This window comes from Ranitomeya variabilis, chromosome 1, assembly GCF_051348905.1.
Source record: "Ranitomeya variabilis isolate aRanVar5 chromosome 1, aRanVar5.hap1, whole genome shotgun sequence".
NCBI lineage: Eukaryota > Metazoa > Chordata > Amphibia > Anura > Dendrobatidae > Ranitomeya > Ranitomeya variabilis.
Window position 1 is genome coordinate 37,265,142 of NC_135232.1, and position 23,318 is coordinate 37,288,459.

Consider the following 23,318-nt stretch of genomic DNA (forward strand, 5'->3'; position numbering starts at 1 on the left):
CCTCACCACCGATGCGTGGACCAGTCAACATGGACAGGGGCGATACCTTTCCCTCACTGCCCATTGGGTTAATGTCGTTGAGCCGGGTACAGACCGTGCGAGTGGCGCAGGACGTGTCCTGCCCACTCCAAGGATTGCAGGAATCCATTCTGTACGCATTGACTCCTCCTCTTACACCAGTTCCTCAGAATCATCGCTGCAGGAGCCGTCACAGTCCACCTCCACATGGACCCGTGATGAACGTGTACCTGTTACGACCGACATGAGCACAGCCGTGGCCAAACGTCAACAGGCCGTCTTGAAATTAATTTTCTTGGGGAATCGTAGCCACACAGCGCAGGAGCTCTGGAATGCCATCCAAGCAGGAGAGCGATGTGTGGTTTGTGCCAGCGAATCTCCAGCCAGGCATGGTAGTGTGTGATAATGGCCGAAATCTGGTGGCAGCTCTGGGCCTCGGCAACCTCACTCACATCCCATGTCTGGCACATGTGCTCAATTTGGTCGTGCAGAGCTTTTTGAGGGACTATCCGGATCTTGATGCACTGCTGCACAAGGTCCGCCTAGAGTGTGCTCACTTGCGGCGTTCCAGCACGGCAAAAGCGCGCATTGCGGCTCTGCAGCGCCGACACCGCCTGCCGGAACATCGCATCATATGTGACCTACCTACCAGGTGGAATTCCACGTTACATATGTTGGAGCGGTTGTGTGAGCAGCAGCAAGCTGTAATGGAGTACCAGCTGCTTCAGGCGCAAAAAAGTCGCAGTCAGCGCCGTACAGACTTCACAACCACAGAGTGGGCCACTATGAATGACGTCTGCCAGGTTTTGCGTCCCTTTGATTATTCCACGCGGATGGCGAGTGCAGATGATGCACTAGTCAGCATGACTGTCCCCCTTATCTGCCTGCTTGAAAAATCACTGCAAGCGCTAAGGGATGATGTTGTGGAAGAGGTGGAGGATGAGGATTCACCATTTCCATCATCTTCTGGACAGTCAGCGCCACGTGGTTCCTCACAAACGCGTAGGCAGGGGACCGTTTGTGAGGAGGATGAGGAGGAGTCAATGGAGGAGGAAGACATCCGTCCAGAGGAGGGAGTTACACAATTGTCCAGTACTCAGTGTGTACAGCGAGGGTGGGGTGATGACGAGCGGGCAGAGATCACGCCTCCAGCAGGGGACAGCGTTTCTTGGGCAGTTGGCAGTCTGCAGCACATGGTGGATTACATGCTGCAGTGCCTGAGAAACGACCGCCGCATCGCCCACATTCTCAACATGTCTGATTATTGGGTGTTCACCCTCCTCGATCCTCGCTACCGGGACAACGTAGAAAGCCTCATCACACCGTTGAACCGGGAGCGAAAAATGCGGGAGTACCAAGACACACTGGTCAATTCCATCATCTTCTCCATTCCAACTGAGAGAAGTGCTGCTAGTGCATTCCAAAGCAGCTCAGTGCGTCCAGGCCGTGGTGGAGGCTCTGCACAAAGAGGGAGCAGAAGCAGTGCCTCTGCCCAAGGCAAGACCAGTATGGCCGAACTGTGGCACAGTTTTCTGTGCCCGCCACAAAAGTCTACACCATCACAGACGGCTCCAGTCAGCAGGAGGCAACGTTTCCGTCAGATGGTGACAGACTACATGTCTTGCCCTCTTGCTGTACTCCCAGACGGCTCTTCCCCTTTCAAGTTTTGGGTCTCAAAGCTGGATACATGGCCAGAGCTAAGCCAGTATGCATTGGAGGTGCTGTCTTGCCCTGCGGCCAGTGTATTATCGGAACGTGTCTTTAGTGCTGCAGGTGGTGTACTAACTGACCGTCGCATGCGACTATCCTCCGATAACGTTGACCGGCTTACTTTCCTGAAAATGAACAAGGCCTGGATCTCGCCGGAATTTGCCACTCCTCCTCCTGATTGAATAATTAGGTCACTGTATACGTTATCCAGGTCTCCTGTTGTGTTCATCTTTCTACCACCTGAACTTAAATTCCTGGGCTCCAACACCGCCAGTTGAGGCTCAGACGTGCCGTCTGCACAGTCAAAACATACGACCCAGTGTTATTGGGTTTCAGTAATGTCAGCTGATCCCCAGCTGTGTAGCCGGCAATGTGTCATGCGACCGCCACGCTGACACAACAACTGAAATGTAAGGGAATCTGTCCCCCCCCCCCAAGGCGTTTGTTACTGAAAGAGCCACCTTGTGCAGCAGTAATGCTGCCCAAGGAAAAGGTAGCTATTTTTGTTTAGCTCCTTGCACACGCAGAACTTAACACTTATAAAATGTGTCCACTGATACCGTAAAACCGTCCCGGAGGTGGGACTTTACTTCGTAATGTGACGCAGCCCAGCCGTCATTCCTACCCCCCCGGCGCCGCGCACCGGCTCCTCAGCGTTGTTTTATTCCGTCCTGGAGCCTGCGCTGTTATGTTATCCCGTGGCCAGGCACACTTAGCGCTGCCCGTCTTCTGGCATCATTTGGTGTCTGGATGGCTGCGCCTGTGCGGCCGCGCTGGCAGAGAGCCCGCCTCGCAGTGTCTTCTGATTTAATCCCACTGGGGGCCTGGGATCCATGGACATGCGCAGTGCATATCTGAACCTCCACCTCTCACTCATTTCCCTATGGCTTCTTCAGACTGTTCGGTGTCAGCTGGTCCCTAACAGCATGCCACGGCCGTGACACCGCACAGTCTGAAGAAGCCATAGGGAGATGAGTGAGAGGTGGAGGTTCAGATATGCAGTGCGCATGTCCATGGATCCCAGGCCCCCAGTGGGATTAAATCAGAAGACACTGCGAGGCGGGCTCTCTGCCAGCGCGGCCGCACAGGCGCAGCCATCCAGACACCAAATGATGCCAGAAGACGGGCAGCGCTAAGTGTGCCTGGCCACGGGATAACATAACAGCGCAGGCTCCTTGACGGAATAAAACAACGCTGAGGAGCCGGTGCGCGGCGCCGGGGGGGTAGGAATGACGGCTGGGCTGCGTCACATTACGAAGGAAAGTCCCACCTCCGGGACGGTTTTACGGTTGCAGGGGACACATTTTATAAGTGTTTAGTTCTGTGTTTGCAAGGAGCATGATGAAAAGAGCCACCTTTTCCTTTTGCATCTTTTGTGCTGCACAAGCTGGCTCTTTCAGCTACAAACGCCTTGGGGGGGGGTTAAAGGTTCCCTTTCGACTTTCTCAGGCTTCGGCCTACATTGTGTTCCTCTGCTTTTCCACCTGTCCCTGGGCTCCAACACCGCCAGTTGCCGTCCAGAAGTGCTGTACGCACAGTCAACAGTCCCTCCTCTGTTATTGGGGTTCAGTAACGTCAGCTGTTCCCCTGCTGTGTGTGTGGCAATCCCTCCTACCTCCTCCAACCTCCTCCTCCTCCACCCGTCCCTGGGCTCCAACACCGCCAGTTGCCGTCCAGAAGTGCTGTACGCACAGTCAACAGTCCCTCCTCTGTTATTGGGGTTCAGTAACGTCAGCTGTTCCCCTGCTGTGTGTGTGGCAATCCCTCCTACCTCCTCCTACCTCCTCCAACCTCCTCCTCCTCCACCTGCCCCTGGGCTCCAACACCGCCAGTTGCCGTCCAGAAGTGCTGTACGCACAGTCAACAGTCCCTCCTCTGTTATTGGGGTTCAGTAACGTCAGCTGTTCCCCTGCTGTGTGTGTGGCAATCCCTCCTACCTCCTCCAACCTCCTCCTCCTCCACCCGTCCCTGGGCTTCAACACCGCCAGTTGCCGTCCAGAAGTGCTGTACGCACAGTCAACAGTCCCTCCTCTGTTATTGGGGTTCAGTAACGTCAGCTGTTCCCCTGCTGTGTGTGTGGCAATCCCTCCTACCTCCTCCAACCTCCTCCTCCTCCACCCGTCCCTGGGCTCCAACACCGCCAGTTGCCGTCCAGAAGTGCTGTACGCACAGTCAACAGTCCCTCCTCTGTTATTGGGGTTCAGTAACGTCAGCTGTTCCCCTGCTGTGTGTGTGGCAATCCCTCCTACCTCCTCCAACCTCCTCCTCCTCCACCCGTCCCTGGGCTCCAACACCGCCAGTTGCCGTCCAGAAGTGCTGTACGCACAGTCAACAGTCCCTCCTCTGTTATTGGGGTTCAGTAACGTCAGCTGTTCCCCTGCTGTGTGTGTGGCAATCCCTCCTACCTCCTCCTACCTCCTCCAACCTCCTCCTCCTCCACCTGCCCCTGGGCTCCAACACCGCCAGTTGCCGTCCAGAAGTGCTGTACGCACAGTCAACAGTCCCTCCTCTGTTATTGGGGTTCAGTAACGTCAGCTGTTCCCCTGCTGTGTGTGTGGCAATCCCTCCTACCTCCTCCAACCTCCTCCTCCTCCACCCGTCCCTGGGCTTCAACACCGCCAGTTGCCGTCCAGAAGTGCTGTACGCACAGTCAACAGTCCCTCCTCTGTTATTGGGGTTCAGTAACGTCAGCTGTTCCCCTGCTGTGTGTGTGGCAATCCCTCCTACCTCCTCCTACCTCCTCCAACCTCCTCCTCCTCCACCTGCCCCTGGGCTCCAACACCGCCAGTTGCCGTCCAGAAGTGCTGTACGCACAGAGCCAAACACCTCGCCAATGTGTTAGTGGGGTTCAGCACCGCCAGCTGTTCCCCTGCTGTGTATACGGCAACGTGTACTGCGACCGCCACGCAGGCACAACAAGTTAAATGTAAGGGAACCTGACCCCCCCCCCCCCCCCACAGGCGTTTGTTACTGAAGGAGCCACCTTGTGCAGCAGTAATGATGCAAAGGGAAAAAGTGCCTCTTTTCGTGATGCTCCTTGCACATGCTGAACCAAACACTTATGAAATGTGTCCCCACACAGCGTTAAACCGTCCGGTAGGTGGAACTTTCCTTTGTCGTGTGACGCAGCACAGCCATCATTTTTACCCCCTTGGCGCCGTGCGCCGCCTCCTCAGCGTTGTTTTAATCTGTCCCGGAGCCTGCGCTGTTAGGTTAGCCCTTGGCCATGCACACATGTTGCGCTGCCCGTCTTCTGACCTCATTTGGTGTCAGGCTGGCTGCGCCTGTGCGGGTGCGCTGGCCGAGATCCCGCCTCGCAGTGTCGTCTAATGTAATCCCACCGCGGGCCTGTGATCCGTGCCCGTGCGCAGTGCATATCCTCTCCTCTCACTCCCCTCCCTACGGCTTCTTCAGACTGTGCGATGTCAGCTGGTCCCTAATAGCATGCCACGGCCGTGACACCGCACAGTCTGAAAAAGCCGTAGGGAGGGGAGTGAGAGGAGAGGATATGCACTGCGCACGGGCACGGATCACAGGCCCGCGGTGGGATTACATTAGACGACACTGCGAGGCGGGATCTCGGCCAGCGCACCCGCACAGGCGCAGCCAGCCTGACACCAAATGATGTCAGAAGACGGGCAGCGCAAAATGTGTGCATGGCCAAGGGCTAACCTAACAGCCCAGGCTCCGGGACAGATTAAAACAACGCTGAGGAGGCGGCGCACGGCGCCAAGGGGGTAAAAGTGATGGCTGTGCTGCGTCACACGACAAAGGAAAGTTCCACCTACCGGACGGTTTAACGCTGTGAGGGGACACATTTCATAACTGTTAGGTTCCGCATGTGCAAGGACCATAATTAAAAGAGCTAAGTTTACCTTTTCCAGCATTAGTGCTGTACACAATGGCTCTTTCAGCTACAAACGCCTGGGGGGGGGGGGGTTAAAGGTTTCCTTTCAACTTGCTCGAGTGCAGGCTTCGGCCTACACTCCGCTCCCCCTGCTCCTCCTGCTGACCCTGGGCTCCAACACCGCCAGTTGGGGCCCGGTACTGCTAGCTGCACAGAGAAAAACACCTCGCCAATGTGTCAGTGGGGTCCAGCACCGCCAGCTGTTCCCCTGCTGTGTAGCCGGCAACGTGTCCTGCAAAAGTCACGCAGACACAACACACCCAAAGCTGCCGCCTGTGCAGGCTTCGGCCTACACTCCCCTCCCCCTGCTCCTCCTCCTCCTGCTCCTCCTCCTGCTGTCCCTGGGCTCTAACACACCGCCAGTTTTTGCCCAGATGTGCTAGCTGCACAGAGAAAAACACCAGCCAATGTGTCAGTGGGGTCCAGCACCGCCAGCTGTTCCCCTGCTGTGCAGCCGGCAACGTGTCCTGCAAAAGCCACGCAGACACAAGAACTGAAATTGAAGGGAACCTGTCCCCCCTCCCCCAGGCGTTTTTACGTTATCCAGCCACCTTGTACAGCGGTAATGCTGCATGTGTGCAAGGTGGCTCAGAAACGTATTCTCCTCGCACATGTGGAACTGAAAACACGTCTGCAATGTGTCCTCTGTGTGACCATTTAACCGTCCCGGTGGTGTGACTTTCCTTTGTAATGACACGCTGCAACCCCCTTGGTAGCGCTGCCCGTCTTCTGGCATCATGGTTTGGCTGCCTGCGCCTCTGCGGCCGCCCTGACCCACACAACGCCCCTCGGTGTCTTATTTATTGGGACTGCGAGGGTGTGATTGATGGGCAGGATCAGTGCATCAGTTCGCCTGTCCCTCCTCTCCTTCCGCCTTCTTCGGACTGTGCGGCTTCATGGCCGTGGCATGCGATAAGGGATCAGATGACGCCGCATAGTCTGAAGCGGGTGTAAGAACCCAAGCGAGAGGCGAACATATGTACTGCGCCAGGCCATGAATCCCAGCCCCGCAGTGTTTAAACTATGTCAATACACTGCGGGGCTGTGATTCATGGGCATCGCGAACCGCACCGGCCAACATTAAATGAGGTCAGAAGATGGGCAGCGCTAACGGCGCTAGGCCAGGGGATAACACGACAGCGCAGACTCCTGTACAGCAAATAACAACGCTCGGGAGGCTGCACCCAGCACCAAGGTGGGATTCTTGACACCTGTGCTGCGTCTCATTACAAAGGGAACTCTCGCCTCCATTACACAGTTTGACTGTCTAAAGGGCTGAATGTTATACGTGTTCCATTCAGCGTGTGCAAGGAGAAAAATTACAAGAGCAACCTTTGACTTGCGCAGCACTGCTGCTGCATAAGCTGTGGCTCTTCTACTTTGTAACCCCTGAGGGGGGGTTAAAGGTGACTTTTGAAATCGGTTCAATTAGGCTTCGGCCTACACTCTGCTCCACCTGCAGAGCCCGGGCTCCAACAACGCTAGTTGCTGTCCGGAAGTGCTGGCTGCACAGAGCCAAACACCTCGCCAATGTGTCAGTGGGGTCCAGCACCGCCAGCTGTTCCCCTGCTGTGTAGCCGGCAACGTGTCCTGCAAAAGTCACGCAGACACAACACACCCAAAGCTGCCGCCTGTGCAGGCTTCGGCCTACACTCCCCTCCCCCTGCTCCTCCTCCTCCTGCTCCTCCTCCTGCTGTCCCTGGGCTCTAACACACCGCCAGTTTTTGCCCAGATGTGCTAGCTGCACAGAGAAAAACACCAGCCAATGTGTCAGTGGGGTCCAGCACCGCCAGCTGTTCCCCTGCTGTGCAGCCGGCAACGTGTCCTGCAAAAGCCACGCAGACACAAGAACTGAAATTGAAGGGAACCTGTCCCCCCTCCCCCAGGCGTTTTTACGTTATCCAGCCACCTTGTACAGCGGTAATGCTGCATGTGTGCAAGGTGGCTCAGAAACGTATTCTCCTCGCACATGTGGAACTGAAAACACGTCTGCAATGTGTCCTCTGTGTGACCATTTAACCGTCCCGGTGGTGTGACTTTCCTTTGTAATGACACGCTGCAACCCCCTTGGTAGCGCTGCCCGTCTTCTGGCATCATGGTTTGGCTGCCTGCGCCTCTGCGGCCGCCCTGACCCACACAACGCCCCTCGGTGTCTTATTTATTGGGACTGCGAGGGTGTGATTGATGGGCAGGAACAGTGCATCAGTTCGCCTGTCCCTCCTCTCCTTCCGCCTTCTTCGGACTGTGCGGCTTCATGGCCGTGGCATGCGATAAGGGATCAGATGACGCCGCATAGTCTGAAGCGGGTGTAAGAACCCAAGCGAGAGGCGAACATATGTACTGCGCCAGGCCATGAATCCCAGCCCCGCAGTGTTTAAACTATGTCAATACACTGCGGGGCTGTGATTCATGGGCATCGCGAACCGCACCGGCCAACATTAAATGAGGTCAGAAGATGGGCAGCGCTAACGGCGCTAGGCCAGGGGATAACACGACAGCGCAGACTCCTGTACAGCAAATAACAACGCTCGGGAGGCTGCACCCAGCACCAAGGTGGGATTCTTGACACCTGTGCTGCGTCTCATTACAAAGGGAACTCTCGCCTCCATTACACAGTTTGACTGTCTAAAGGGCTGAATGTTATACGTGTTCCATTCAGCGTGTGCAAGGAGAAAAATTACAAGAGCAACCTTTGACTTGCGCAGCACTGCTGCTGCATAAGCTGTGGCTCTTCTACTTTGTAACCCCTGAGGGGGGGTTAAAGGTGACTTTTGAAATCGGTTCAATTAGGCTTCGGCCTACACTCTGCTCCACCTGCAGAGCCCGGGCTCCAACAACGCTAGTTGCTGTCCGGAAGTGCTGGCTGCACAGAGCCAAACACCTCGCCAATGTGTCAGTGGGGTCCAGCACCGCCAGCTGTTCCCCTGCTGTGTAGCCGGCAACGTGTCCTGCAAAAGTCACGCAGACACAACACACCCAAAGCTGCCGCCTGTGCAGGCTTCGGCCTACACTCCCCTCCCCCTGCTCCTCCTCCTCCTGCTCCTCCTCCTGCTGTCCCTGGGCTCTAACACACCGCCAGTTTTTGCCCAGATGTGCTAGCTGCACAGAGAAAAACACCAGCCAATGTGTCAGTGGGGTCCAGCACCGCCAGCTGTTCCCCTGCTGTGCAGCCGGCAACGTGTCCTGCAAAAGCCACGCAGACACAAGAACTGAAATTGAAGGGAACCTGTCCCCCCTCCCCCAGGCGTTTTTACGTTATCCAGCCACCTTGTACAGCGGTAATGCTGCATGTGTGCAAGGTGGCTCAGAAACGTATTCTCCTCGCACATGTGGAACTGAAAACACGTCTGCAATGTGTCCTCTGTGTGACCATTTAACCGTCCCGGTGGTGTGACTTTCCTTTGTAATGACACGCTGCAACCCCCTTGGTAGCGCTGCCCGTCTTCTGGCATCATGGTTTGGCTGCCTGCGCCTCTGCGGCCGCCCTGACCCACACAACGCCCCTCGGTGTCTTATTTATTGGGACTGCGAGGGTGTGATTGATGGGCAGGATCAGTGCATCAGTTCGCCTGTCCCTCCTCTCCTTCCGCCTTCTTCGGACTGTGCGGCTTCATGGCCGTGGCATGCGATAAGGGATCAGATGACGCCGCATAGTCTGAAGCGGGTGTAAGAACCCAAGCGAGAGGCGAACATATGTACTGCGCCAGGCCATGAATCCCAGCCCTGCAGTGTTTAAACTATGTCAATACACTGCGGGGCTGTGATTCATGGGCATCGCGAACCGCACCGGCCAACATTAAATGAGGTCAGAAGATGGGCAGCGCTAACGGCGCTAGGCCAGGGGATAACACGACAGCGCAGACTCCTGTACAGCAAATAACAACGCTCGGGAGGCTGCACCCAGCACCAAGGTGGGATTCTTGACACCTGTGCTGCGTCTCATTACAAAGGGAACTCTCGCCTCCATTACACAGTTTGACTGTCTAAAGGGCTGAATGTTATACGTGTTCCATTCAGCGTGTGCAAGGAGAAAAATTACAAGAGCAACCTTTGACTTGCGCAGCACTGCTGCTGCATAAGCTGTGGCTCTTCTACTTTGTAACCCCTGAGGGGGGGTTAAAGGTGACTTTTGAAATCGGTTCAATTAGGCTTCGGCCTACACTCTGCTCCACCTGCAGAGCCCGGGCTCCAACAACGCTAGTTGCTGTCCGGAAGTGCTGGCTGCACAGAGCCAAACACCTCGCCAATGTGTCAGTGGGGTCCAGCACCGCCAGCTGTTCCCCTGCTGTGTAGCCGGCAACGTGTCCTGCAAAAGTCACGCAGACACAACACACCCAAAGCTGCCGCCTGTGCAGGCTTCGGCCTACACTCCCCTCCCCCTGCTCCTCCTCCTCCTGCTCCTCCTCCTGCTGTCCCTGGGCTCTAACACACCGCCAGTTTTTGCCCAGATGTGCTAGCTGCACAGAGAAAAACACCAGCCAATGTGTCAGTGGGGTCCAGCACCGCCAGCTGTTCCCCTGCTGTGCAGCCGGCAACGTGTCCTGCAAAAGCCACGCAGACACAAGAACTGAAATTGAAGGGAACCTGTCCCCCCTCCCCCAGGCGTTTTTACGTTATCCAGCCACCTTGTACAGCGGTAATGCTGCATGTGTGCAAGGTGGCTCAGAAACGTATTCTCCTCGCACATGTGGAACTGAAAACACGTCTGCAATGTGTCCTCTGTGTGACCATTTAACCGTCCCGGTGGTGTGACTTTCCTTTGTAATGACACGCTGCAACCCCCTTGGTAGCGCTGCCCGTCTTCTGGCATCATGGTTTGGCTGCCTGCGCCTCTGCGGCCGCCCTGACCCACACAACGCCCCTCGGTGTCTTATTTATTGGGACTGCGAGGGTGTGATTGATGGGCAGGAACAGTGCATCAGTTCGCCTGTCCCTCCTCTCCTTCCGCCTTCTTCGGACTGTGCGGCTTCATGGCCGTGGCATGCGATAAGGGATCAGATGACGCCGCATAGTCTGAAGCGGGTGTAAGAACCCAAGCGAGAGGCGAACATATGTACTGCGCCAGGCCATGAATCCCAGCCCCGCAGTGTTTAAACTATGTCAATACACTGCGGGGCTGTGATTCATGGGCATCGCGAACCGCACCGGCCAACATTAAATGAGGTCAGAAGATGGGCAGCGCTAACGGCGCTAGGCCAGGGGATAACACGACAGCGCAGACTCCTGTACAGCAAATAACAACGCTCGGGAGGCTGCACCCAGCACCAAGGTGGGATTCTTGACACCTGTGCTGCGTCTCATTACAAAGGGAACTCTCGCCTCCATTACACAGTTTGACTGTCTAAAGGGCTGAATGTTATACGTGTTCCATTCAGCGTGTGCAAGGAGAAAAATTACAAGAGCAACCTTTGACTTGCGCAGCACTGCTGCTGCATAAGCTGTGGCTCTTCTACTTTGTAACCCCTGAGGGGGGGTTAAAGGTGACTTTTGAAATCGGTTCAATTAGGCTTCGGCCTACACTCTGCTCCACCTGCAGAGCCCGGGCTCCAACAACGCTAGTTGCTGTCCGGAAGTGCTGGCTGCACAGAGCCAAACACCTCGCCAATGTGTCAGTGGGGTCCAGCACCGCCAGCTGTTCCCCTGCTGTGTAGCCGGCAACGTGTCCTGCAAAAGTCACGCAGACACAACACACCCAAAGCTGCCGCCTGTGCAGGCTTCGGCCTACACTCCCCTCCCCCTGCTCCTCCTCCTCCTGCTCCTCCTCCTGCTGTCCCTGGGCTCTAACACACCGCCAGTTTTTGCCCAGATGTGCTAGCTGCACAGAGAAAAACACCAGCCAATGTGTCAGTGGGGTCCAGCACCGCCAGCTGTTCCCCTGCTGTGCAGCCGGCAACGTGTCCTGCAAAAGCCACGCAGACACAAGAACTGAAATTGAAGGGAACCTGTCCCCCCTCCCCCAGGCGTTTTTACGTTATCCAGCCACCTTGTACAGCGGTAATGCTGCATGTGTGCAAGGTGGCTCAGAAACGTATTCTCCTCGCACATGTGGAACTGAAAACACGTCTGCAATGTGTCCTCTGTGTGACCATTTAACCGTCCCGGTGGTGTGACTTTCCTTTGTAATGACACGCTGCAACCCCCTTGGTAGCGCTGCCCGTCTTCTGGCATCATGGTTTGGCTGCCTGCGCCTCTGCGGCCGCCCTGACCCACACAACGCCCCTCGGTGTCTTATTTATTGGGACTGCGAGGGTGTGATTGATGGGCAGGAACAGTGCATCAGTTCGCCTGTCCCTCCTCTCCTTCCGCCTTCTTCGGACTGTGCGGCTTCATGGCCGTGGCATGCGATAAGGGATCAGATGACGCCGCATAGTCTGAAGCGGGTGTAAGAACCCAAGCGAGAGGCGAACATATGTACTGCGCCAGGCCATGAATCCCAGCCCCGCAGTGTTTAAACTATGTCAATACACTGCGGGGCTGTGATTCATGGGCATCGCGAACCGCACCGGCCAACATTAAATGAGGTCAGAAGATGGGCAGCGCTAACGGCGCTAGGCCAGGGGATAACACGACAGCGCAGACTCCTGTACAGCAAATAACAACGCTCAGGAGGCTGCACCCAGCACCAAGGTGGGATTCTTGACATCTGTGCTGCGTCTCATTACAAAGGGAACTCGCGCCTCCAACACAGTTTGACTGTATAAAGGGCTAAATGTTATACGTGTTTCATTCAGCGTGTGCAAGGAGCGAAATTAAAAGAGCAACCTTTGACTTGTGCAGCACTACTGCTGCATAAGCTGTGGCTCTTCTACTTTCTAACCCCTGAGGGGGGGTTAAAGGTTACCTTTGAAATTGGTTCAAGTAGGCTTCGGCCTACACTCTGCTCCCCCTGCAGAGCCCGGGCTACAACACCGCTCGTTGCTGTCCGGAAGTGCTGGCTGCACAGAGCCAAACACCTCGCCAATGTGTCAGTGGGGTCCAGCACCGCCAGCTGTTCCCCTGCTGTGCAGCCGGCAACGTGTCCTGCAAAAGCCACGCAGACACTTGCTCTTGTACCTTCTGCTCCACATCCTGGTTCCAGTACCGTCAGCTGGTTCCGGGCAGAGCCTTTGGCTTAGGTGCCTCCCTCTGGGTATCCGAGTTCCACCAACGTCAGGTGGTCCTTGGTAGTGCTTTCAGGCACGGGTACCTCCTGCTTAGTAACCGGGTTCCAGTAACGTCAGCTGGTCCTCGGTAGTTCCATTGGCTCTTGGACCTTCGGCTACCCATCCGGGTTCCAGCACCATCAGCTGGTTCTCGGCAGTGTCTTTTGCTCTTGTACCTTCTGCTCCCCATCCTGGTTCCAGTACCGTCAGCTGGTTCCGGGCAGAGCCTTTGGCTTAGGTGCCTCCCTCTGGGTATCCGAGTTCCACCAACGTCAGGTGGTCCTTGGTAGTGCTTTCAGGCACGGGTACCTCCTGCTTAGTAACCGGGTTCCAGTAACGTCAGCTGGTCCTCGGTAGTTCCATTGGCTCTTGGACCTTCGGGTAGCCATCCGAGTTCCAGTTCCATCAGCTGGTTCTCGGCATTTTCTCAGCCTTCTTGTACCTTCTGCTACATTTCCAAGTTCAAGAGACTAAACACGATGACCCGGAAGAACACCCCTAAGATGACGACGACACCAGAGACGACAACCACCGTGATGACGACGACCCTGGAGACGATGACCCTGAAGACCACCCCGATGACGACGACCCCGGAGACCACCCCGATGACGACGACCCCGGAGACGACGACCCTGGAGACGACGACGACCTGGAAGACCGAGAAGCAGAAGAACAAGAGGCTGCAGAACAAAGAGCAGAAGGACATTAAGCATAACACAAAATATCAGAGCAAAAAAATATTATGTAAATTATAAGCAGAAGAAGACTAAGCAGTGTATGGGGGTGAGTCCGTTCCTCCTCGTGGTGCCCCTGGATAAAGCCTGATGCTGCAGGCCAAACTGAACGCGGACAAATGTAACTGGTTTGTGACAGGCAGAACGGAAGGTGTAATCTTCAAACTTTTATAGATAACAACTACGGGAATGCCTGTCACAAATAAGAATATGATGAAGAAGTTGAATATGATGAAGATAATAGTAAAATAAAAAGAATATGAACAATGTAACCCAAAAAATAATAGGTAGAAGATGAAGAAGAAGATGAATAAGGTGAAGAAGTTGATGTCAAAGAAGCTGATGATGAGGATAATTAAGAAGAAAGCGTGGGAGAAGTAAAAAAGAAGGTGAAGGGCGTGGAAGTAGTGAAACATCAATATCTGACATAAAAAAAAAAAAAAATAACATAGTCAAATTCTTTCTAACGCCGAACTTCATAAAAAAAAATAAAAAATCCTGCTATTCTATTACATTGGGCTAAACCTCTGTCCCTTTAATATCTCCGCCACGTCCCCCAATACATCCTACATTATTCTTAGTTGTTTTCCTTCATGTAGAATGAACCTACAAGTTTATTAAGGGTTTATTTTAATTCCGATATTTTCGTCCCATTGACTTGCATTGGGATCGGGTATCGGTATCGGATTGGATTCCGATACTGTGACGGTATCGGCCGATACTTTCCGATACCGATACTTTCCGATATCGGAAAGTATCGCTCAACACTAATTACGATCAAAGACAAAAAAAGTGACACAGCATTATTCAGACCAGAACGAGAGAACGCGAAACGAGACATTTATCTGCAAAAAGAAAATGAGAGGATGTCGTGTATCTGTCGGCTATATTGAGAAAACATTTATTCTTTCTTGTTCTCAACAAATATTTCGAACTTTTTTGTACCCCAGTGACGTTGGTTTTACTCCTTTATATAAACCAGTCGGTAGAAGAAAATTATTTTGTTTTCCGTTCAAAGAAAATTGTATTAAAAAAAAAAAAAAAAATACAAAAGGAATTTTAAATTATAGCTTTTGATGGGGGCTGGTCACGTCTGTACATGCTACTTCTCTGGAGGCAGAGGGTTTAATATACAGGTTAATAGCATACCAATGGTTTCCAGATGCCAGATTACTGAAAGAGTGGCTACCAGGGGAAAATTGACTTTTATTCCTCCTAGTAGCCATAGTCATAGAGGAGTACACGGAGCGAGTAAGGTCACTGTGAGCAATGGCTGTAGCACGCCCCCGGCACTGTGATTGACAGGCGGCTCTGTACAGATGCTCTGCAAAGCGAGCTATCAAACAATGTGCGGGGTGTGCTTACAGCTGCCACTAACATTTATACTAGGCATAACTCTATAACTGAAAGCTGGCGGCTCCCGGGAGGGATAATGCATAACTGAAAGCTGGCAGCTCTCGGGAGGAATAATGCTCATTTTTACTTGGTGGCCGCATTCTCAGTAAGGCGGCCAAACAGCAGTGGAGCGTTATTTACCTGCAGATTAACCGTGAACATGCAGGTAAATAGCATTTGGGAACATTACAGTTTCCCTTTAAAGAAGACCCGTCACAGGGTCAAAAGTGGCCAGTTTTTTATCTTATTTTATTCCCATTGAGTATATATATATATATATATATATATATATATATATATACACTCACTGGCCACTTTATTAGGTACACCTGTCCAACTTCTTGTTAACACTTAATTTCTAATCAGCCAATCACATGGCGGCAACTCAGTGCATTTAGGCATGTAGACATGGTCAAGACAATCTCCTGCAGTTCAAACCGAGCATCAGTATGGGGAAGAAAGGTGATTTGAGTGCCTTTGAACGTGGCATGGTTGTTGGTGCCAGAAGGGCTGGTCTGAGTATTTCAGAAACTGCTGATCTACTGGGATTTTCACGCACAACCATCTCTAGGGTTTACAGAGAATGGTCCGAAAAAGAAAAAAAATCCAGTGAGCGGCAGTTCTGTGGGCGGAAATGCCTTGTTGATGCCAGAGGTCAGAGGAGAATGGGCAGACTGGTTCGAGCTGATAGAAAGGCAACAGTGACTCAAATCGCCACCCGTTACAACCAAGGTAGGCCTAAGAGCATCTCTGAACGCACAGTGTGTCGAACTTTGAGGCAGATGGGCTACAGCAGCAGAAGACCACACCGGGTACCACTCCTTTCAGCTAAGAACAGGAAACTGAGGCTACAATTTGCACAAGCTCATCGAAATTGGACAGTAGAAGATTGGAAAAACGTTGCTTGGTCTGATGAGTCTCGATTTCTGCTGCGACATTCGGATGGTAGGGTCAGAATTTGGCGTAAACAACATGAAAGCATGGATCCATCCTGCCTTGTATGGAGCATCTTTGGGATGTGCAGCCGACAAATCTGCGGCAACTGTGTGATGCCATCATGTCAATATGGACCAAAATCTCTGAGGAATGCTTCCAGCACCTTGTTGAATCTATGCCACGAAGAATTGAGGCAGTTCTGAAGGCAAAAGGGGGTCCAACCCGTTACTAGCATGGTGTACCTAATAAAGTGGCCGGTGAGTGTATATATATATATATACTTTTTAATCTTTCCTATTGACCAAGAGCTATGGGTTTTTTTATTTACTATTTATCTCAATTCCTATTTTTTAAAAAGGCGTGGCTCGCAGGTTCCTCAGGGGCGTGTCTTTCGGCTGCTCTTCATTATTACCCAGTGAGCCACGCCCCCTTAAAAGACCATAAAAAAATGAACATTAAATAAAAAAGCACATTGCTCTGGAACTGTATGGTGGCTTAAAAAAAGTGCATATTTAGGGGATCAAAAATAAGAACAAGGACTGACCACTTTTTACTTGTTGACATCCTCTTTAATGGGATATTTCCACCTTGAACATATTCAGCAAATTCTTATTATCTGCCATAAATTTCTGATGGATTCTTATCCTTCCTTTGGGGCTTGTACCTAAATAGAGAATGGGGGTCCCTTGATTTTTTTTGACCCCTGTCTCATCTCATACTCATCGCGTAGATGCAAATGTACGAGTCACCTGAACAAGTAGTTTGGGGATTAGAAGATCCCTTATTCTCCAGTGAGTAAAATACTGAGCGCTACTTTATTTTAAAGGGGTGTTCTATTAATTTTATAAAAAAAATTTAATTGTTCTGTCTGTCAAGACAACTGATCGACTCCATTATAGGTCCATCAGGGTCCATCGATAACTTTTGTAAGGTTGTTCCAGTAGACTGTCTATTACTTACGGTGATCCTATTGCTAGATCCGTATGCACTTTTCCTTTGTTGCATGCAAAGATATCGTACACCACAATTTTTTAACCCATGCCCACAGTGGGCTTTAAATTAAAACAATTATTTACTTGAGTACTAATCACCCGGTACTCCTCCGTTGGTTGTAAGGATAAAGATGGTGATCCAATTGTGACTGTAGAATTTTTTTTAGACTTTTTTAACCAAGTTTTAAGGAAAATTGGCAATTCTTTCATCTCAGAAATGTGTTTTTTTGTTCCAAAAAATAATAAAACAATCCGTCCACTGATTCCTTATCAGAACCGGTGTAATTATCACATTAAATATCCATCCATGGTTGATCCCATTGGGAGTGTGACATATTTGCATTGTCATTTCCAACAAGACCATCACATTTGTGTCCTTTTAAAATTAATGATAATTAATTCGTTCTCGAAATGGAAATTAAAGCATCAATATTGATTTTTAAAATGTAAATATTGATTTTATTTTTTTTAAGGGAATGTTTTAAAGATCACAATGTAAAATGACCTCAGTCTCCTCCTGGTTTGAAGAAGAAGAACTTTTGCTTCCAGGGAAATGTCTGGTGCCGACAGGTTCCCCTACACTCATTACAAGCTCCTCTCCTGGAATATATGTTGAAATGAAAAATTGTCTCCAAATATTTGACTTTTTTTTGCATATTTTCCCTTGTAATCACTAAGTATATTGACCGTGGGATTTTCAGGTCCGGATAATCCTAGATCAATTTATGGACGGAATTTTTTCGAAGCTCGGAGATTTGGTTTGTGAACAGATGACATATCTAGAATAATTTTCCCCATTATGAATGCAGGGAAGCTTCCGCCGTTCGTCGCCATTATCATAACATAATGCGGGGTGTATATTAATATATTCAACACAAGCAACATTTCCAATGTGTTTTCTCTGCTGATTCAATCCGTTTTCCATTAAATTTGGCTTTAGTGTGATAGCGTTTAAATCCCCAGGCATGACTTGTAAGACAAAGGAAGTGATGTGGAATGAATTGATACAGTGTAACACATTAGACAATACATATACAAGGGGAAATGAGGAGAGTTTTGTTTTGTTTTGCTGCTTTTCACAAACTTAATTATAAGGATTAAATTTAAGTTCCTGTTTTTATTACTTGTAACATACGAGTAAAAATCTTATTTTACAGGAATTGTCTTATTTTGTTTTCATTAATGAAGGTGTTCGCTATTCTGGAACCTTTGGATTTTTTTTATTTTTATTTATTTTTTAAAATACAAATTTAAAGGAAATACACTGCTCAAAAAAATAAAGGGAACACTTAAACATCAGAATATAACTCTAAGTAAATCAAACGTCCGTGAAATCAAACTGTCCACTTAGGAAGCAACACTGTTTGACAATCAATTTCACATGCTGTTGTGCAAATGGAATAGACAACAGATGGAAATTATTGGCAATTATCAAGACACCCTCAATAAAGGAGTGGCTCTGCAGGTGGGGACCACAGACCACATCTCAGTACCAATGCTTTCTGGCTGATGTTTTGGTCACTTTTGAATGTTGGTTGTGCTTTCTCACTCGTGGTAGCATGAGACTGACTCTACAACCCACACAAGTGGCTCAGGTAGAGCAGCTCATCCAGGATGGCACATCAATGCGAGCTGTGGCAAGAAGGTTTGCTGTGTCTGTCAGTGTAGTGTCCAGGCCACAAATGTGCATGTGGCTGCACAAACGGTTAGAAACTGACTCCATGAGGATGGTCTGAGTGCCCGACGTCCACAGATGGGGGTTGTGCTCACAGCCCAGCACTGTGCAGAACACTTGGCATTTGCCACAGAACACCAGGATTGGCAAATTCGCCACTGGCGCCCTGTGCTCTTCACAGATGAAAGCAGGTTCACACTGAGCACATGTGACAGACGTGACAGAGTCTGGAGACGCCGTGGAGAGCGATCTGCTGCCTGCAACATCCTTCAGCATGACCGGTTTGGCAGTGGGTCAGTGATGGTGTGGGGTGGCATTTCTTTGGAGGGCCGCACAACCCTCCTCGTGCTCGCCAGAGGTAGCCTGACTGCCATTAGGTACCGAGATGAGATCCTCAGACCCCTTGTGAGACCATATGCTGGTGCAGTTGGCCCTGGGTTCCTCCTAATGCGGGACAATGCCAGACCTCATGTGGCTGGAGTGTGTCAGCAGTTACTGCAAGATGAAGGCATTGAAGCTATGGACTGGCCGCCCTTTCCCCAGACCTGAATCCGATTGAGCACATCTGGGACATCATGTCTCGCTCCATCCTCCAACGTCATGTGGCACCACAGACTGTCCCGGAGTTGGCAGATGCTTTAGTCCAGGTCTGGGAGGAGATCCCTCAGGAAACTATCCGCCGCCTCATCAGGAGCATGCCCAGGCGTTGTAGGGTAGTCATACAGGCACATGGAGGCCACATACACTACTGAGCATCATTTCCTTGTCTTGAGGCATTTCCACTGAAGGTGGATCAGCCTGTAATTTGATTTTCCACTTTGATTTTGAGTATCGTTCCAAATCCAGACCTCCATTGGTTAATAAATTTGATTTCCATTGATGATTTTTTGTGTGATCTTGTTGTCAGCAGATTCAACTTTGTACAGAACAAAGTATTCAATGAAAATATTTCATTCATTCAGATCTTGGATGTGTTATTTGAGTGTTCCCTTTATTTTTTGAGCAGTGTATATAATCAAGAAATGACCCATTGCTTAAATCGCAGTTTATATATATATATATATATATATATATATATATATATGTGTATATATATATATATATATATATATATATATATAATCTCTTATACAATGTTGGTGTATATATGTATATATATATATATATATATACACTCACTGGCCACTTTATTAGGTACACCTGTCCAACTTCTTGTTAACACTTAATTTCTAATCAGCCAATCACATGGCGGCAACTCAGTGCATTTAGGGTACCGTCACACATTGAAATTTCCATCGCTACGACGTTACGATTCGTGACGTTCTAGCGATATCGTTACGATATCGCAGTGTCTGACACGCAGCAGCGATCAGGGATCCTGCTGAGAATCGTACGTCGTAGCAGATCGTATGGAACTTTCTTTCGTCGCTTGATCACCCGCTGACATCGCTGGATCGTTGTGTGTGACAGCGATCCAGCGATGTCTTCGCTTGTAACCAGGGTAAACATCGGGTAACTAAGCGCAGGGCCGCGCTTAGTAACCCGATGTTTACCCTGGTTACAAGCGTAAACGTAAAAAAACAAACCGTACATGCTCACCCGTCGGTGTCCTTCAGGTCCCTTGCCGTCTGCTTCCTGCTCTGAGTGCCGGCCGGAAAGTGAGAGCAGAGCGCAGCGGTGCTGCGATCTGCTCTCACTGTACGGCTGCACTCAGAGCAGGAAGCAGACGGCAAGGGACCTGAAGGACACCGACGGGTGAGTATGTACTGTTTGTTTTTTTACGTTTACGCTGGTAACCAGGGTAAACATCGGGTTACTAAGCGCGGCCCTGCGCTTAGTTACCCGATGTTTACCCTGGTTACCCGGGGACCTCGGCATCGCTCCAGCGCCGTGATTGCAACGTGTGACCGCAGTCTACGACGCTGGAGCGATATTCATACGATCGCTGCGACGTCACGGATCGTGCCGTCGCAGCGATGAAAATTTCAATGTGTGACGGTACCCTTAGGCATGTAGACATGGTCAAGACAATCTCCTGCAGTTCAAACCGAGCATCAGTATGGGGAAGAAAGGTGATTTGAGTGCCTTTGAACGTGGCATGGTTGTTGGTGCCAGAAGGGCTGGTCTGAGTATTTCAGAAACTGCTGATCTACTGGGATTTTCACGCACAACCATCTCTAGGGTTTACAGAGAATGGTCCGAAAAAGAAAAAAAATCCAGTGAGCGGCAGTTCTGTGGGCGGAAATGCCTTGTTGATGCCAGAGGTCAGAGGAGAATGGGCAGACTGGTTCGAGCTGATAGAAAGGCAACAGTGACTCAAATCGCCACCCGTTACAACCAAGGTAGGCCTAAGAGCATCTCTGAACGCACAGTGCGTCGAACTTTGAGGCAGATGGGCTACAGCAGCAGAAGACCACACCGGGTACCACTCCTTTCAGCTAAGAACAGGAAACTGAGGCTACAATTTGTACAAGCTCATCGAAATTGGACAGTAGAAGATTGGAAAAACGTTGCTTGGTCTGATGAGTCTCGATTTCTGCTGCGACATTCGGATGGTAGGGTCAGAATTTGGCGTAAACAACATGAAAGCATGGATCCATCCTGCCTTGTATGGAGCATTTTTGGGATGTGCAGCCGACAAATCTGCGGCAACTGTGTGATGCCATCATGTCAATATGGACCAAAATCTCTGAGGAATGCTTCCAGCACCTTGTTGAATCTATGCCACGAAGAATTGAAGCAGTTCTGAAGGCAAAAGGGGGTCCAACCCGTTACTAGCATGGTGAGTGTATATATATATATATATATATATATATATATATATATATATATATATATATATATATATATGTATATAATCAAATGCTTTTTTTAGTCGTCTTGATGGAAAATAGAGCCATCATGTTGTATATTACAAATAGCCACAGTTTAATCCCTAATGAGAAAAAAAAGGCAAAAAGTGGCTAAAAAAAGTTGAAAAAAGATTAACTTTACCAAAAGTTCCCCCAAAAAATATCACAAGAACAAGGTGCTGGCAAGGATTGATGCCTTTCGACCTCTCTAGTCTTAATCGTAACGTTAATGTTATGATTCAATAGAGTAAGTTTTATATTCTTCTGATTTTTCTAGCAATTTTTTTTTGTTTTTAGCTGCATTTTTTTAGACCCATACTTCCTGTCCTTTCTAGAAGAGTTTTCAGCAGACTCATTATCATCAGAGGCGAGATTTCAATGACAGGAGACACCTGTCCACATCACTGATAGTACAGGATGCACCATAAATGATGCTACTCTTCCCCCTTCCTTCACAATAACTTTGTAAAATATGGTATCTACGTCTGCTCAATGCTGCCAATGTACGTGTGTTCCCTGAAAATGTTCCATTGGCTAGTGTGAAAATAGCAAGATTTTTAATTTTTATTTTGTGACATGTAAAAAAATATTGCTAAAACTAAACAAAAAAAATAACATAATAATCTGATTTAAACAATTGATATTTTTTTCATGACACATTCACTTTAAGCAACTATGTAACTAGTCTTCATTAAAAGTTTCCTACCATCGTTTTTCACATAGCCGGTATTCAAAATCCAGCACAAACTCTGCTGCTAATTCAGATATCTCTATCTGCTCATTCTCCCCTCTCTCAGTGTTAGAAATAGCAGAAGGAAAGAGGATCAGAGAGTAAAGATACAGGAAAGCATCCAAGGTATTAGGGAAGGGAGATCACACAAACTGTAGATAGGGAGGAAAGCACAGGATAGACTATAGATGGGGAAGTTAGTTCAGGGATGAAGCTGGGCTGATACATGAGAGCTAGTGAAGAAGATAGCACCCTGTACACACGCACTCCAATTCCATAAATGTACCCAAATTTGATCAAAAAAATTTGATTTGCACCAAATTTCATTAAAGACATTTATTATGCACTGAGGTCTCTCCAAACTAAAGAGCATAAATAATGGAGTGCTAGAAATCATACATACTACATACAATACTTACTCCTCTTTCACTTTCTCCTGTCCCGCTGTGCAGCTCCTTCTGGCTCCAGTTACTCCAGGGCTCTTCATCGTCACTGGCGCCTACCAGATTTCACGCAATGTCATAGGTCTAGTGGTCATCTTGAGGCGTGGTCAGCACCGGAGTCACTACATGGAGCCAGTAAGAAAACAGTCAGAGCAACAGCTGAGGACTCACCCCCAATTACCATTAATATGGTTTTTTTTTTTACAATTTTTTTGTGATGTCAGAATCGCTTCATATTGCTGCACTCGTGTCTACTAATGGCAAAAAAGAAAATATGGGCTATCAGTTGTCCCCACTAGGGGGCGCTCACTGAATACTATAAGAAATCTAACCTTAGAAAGTCACAACACTCCCTCTAGTGGCAGCTGAAGGCAAAGCAGACGGATTTCCTTTTTTTTTCTAATCTTAGAAACCCCTTAAAAGTCTTGATAGTAAGAAATCTTCGAGGTCCCTTTAAACGTATTTATTGTCTCAGTTACGGCAGAAAAGTGACAACTCCAAGGTGTTTATTCATTGCTATCTGCTTAATGTTGCACGGCGCCTGATAATATAAACAAGCAGAGATTGTCGCCCGCTCCTGTTTTACTTGGAACATACTGTTGTCACTTCAGCACGGGAAGAAAAAGGGAAATCATAGTCGATAGCAAGACGACAGGCTGTCGGTGCCGCTCGCATCTCGTATACTGCTGAAATCAGTAGGTTTTATGTAAAAGGTACTGACTAAATGTATGTCTGTGATACTCAGATTATGGCTAAAAGGAAAACTAAACCTGAAAATGAGTAA

At 49.7% G+C, this 23,318-nt stretch overlaps 1 protein-coding gene across 2 annotated transcripts in view; it reads left to right on the top strand.

Moving 5' to 3' along the window:
- Positions 1-23,318, top strand: part of DCC (DCC netrin 1 receptor) — a 1,118,040-nt gene that overhangs the window by 662,775 nt on the left and 431,947 nt on the right. The gene's annotated exons all lie outside the window — the stretch shown is intronic.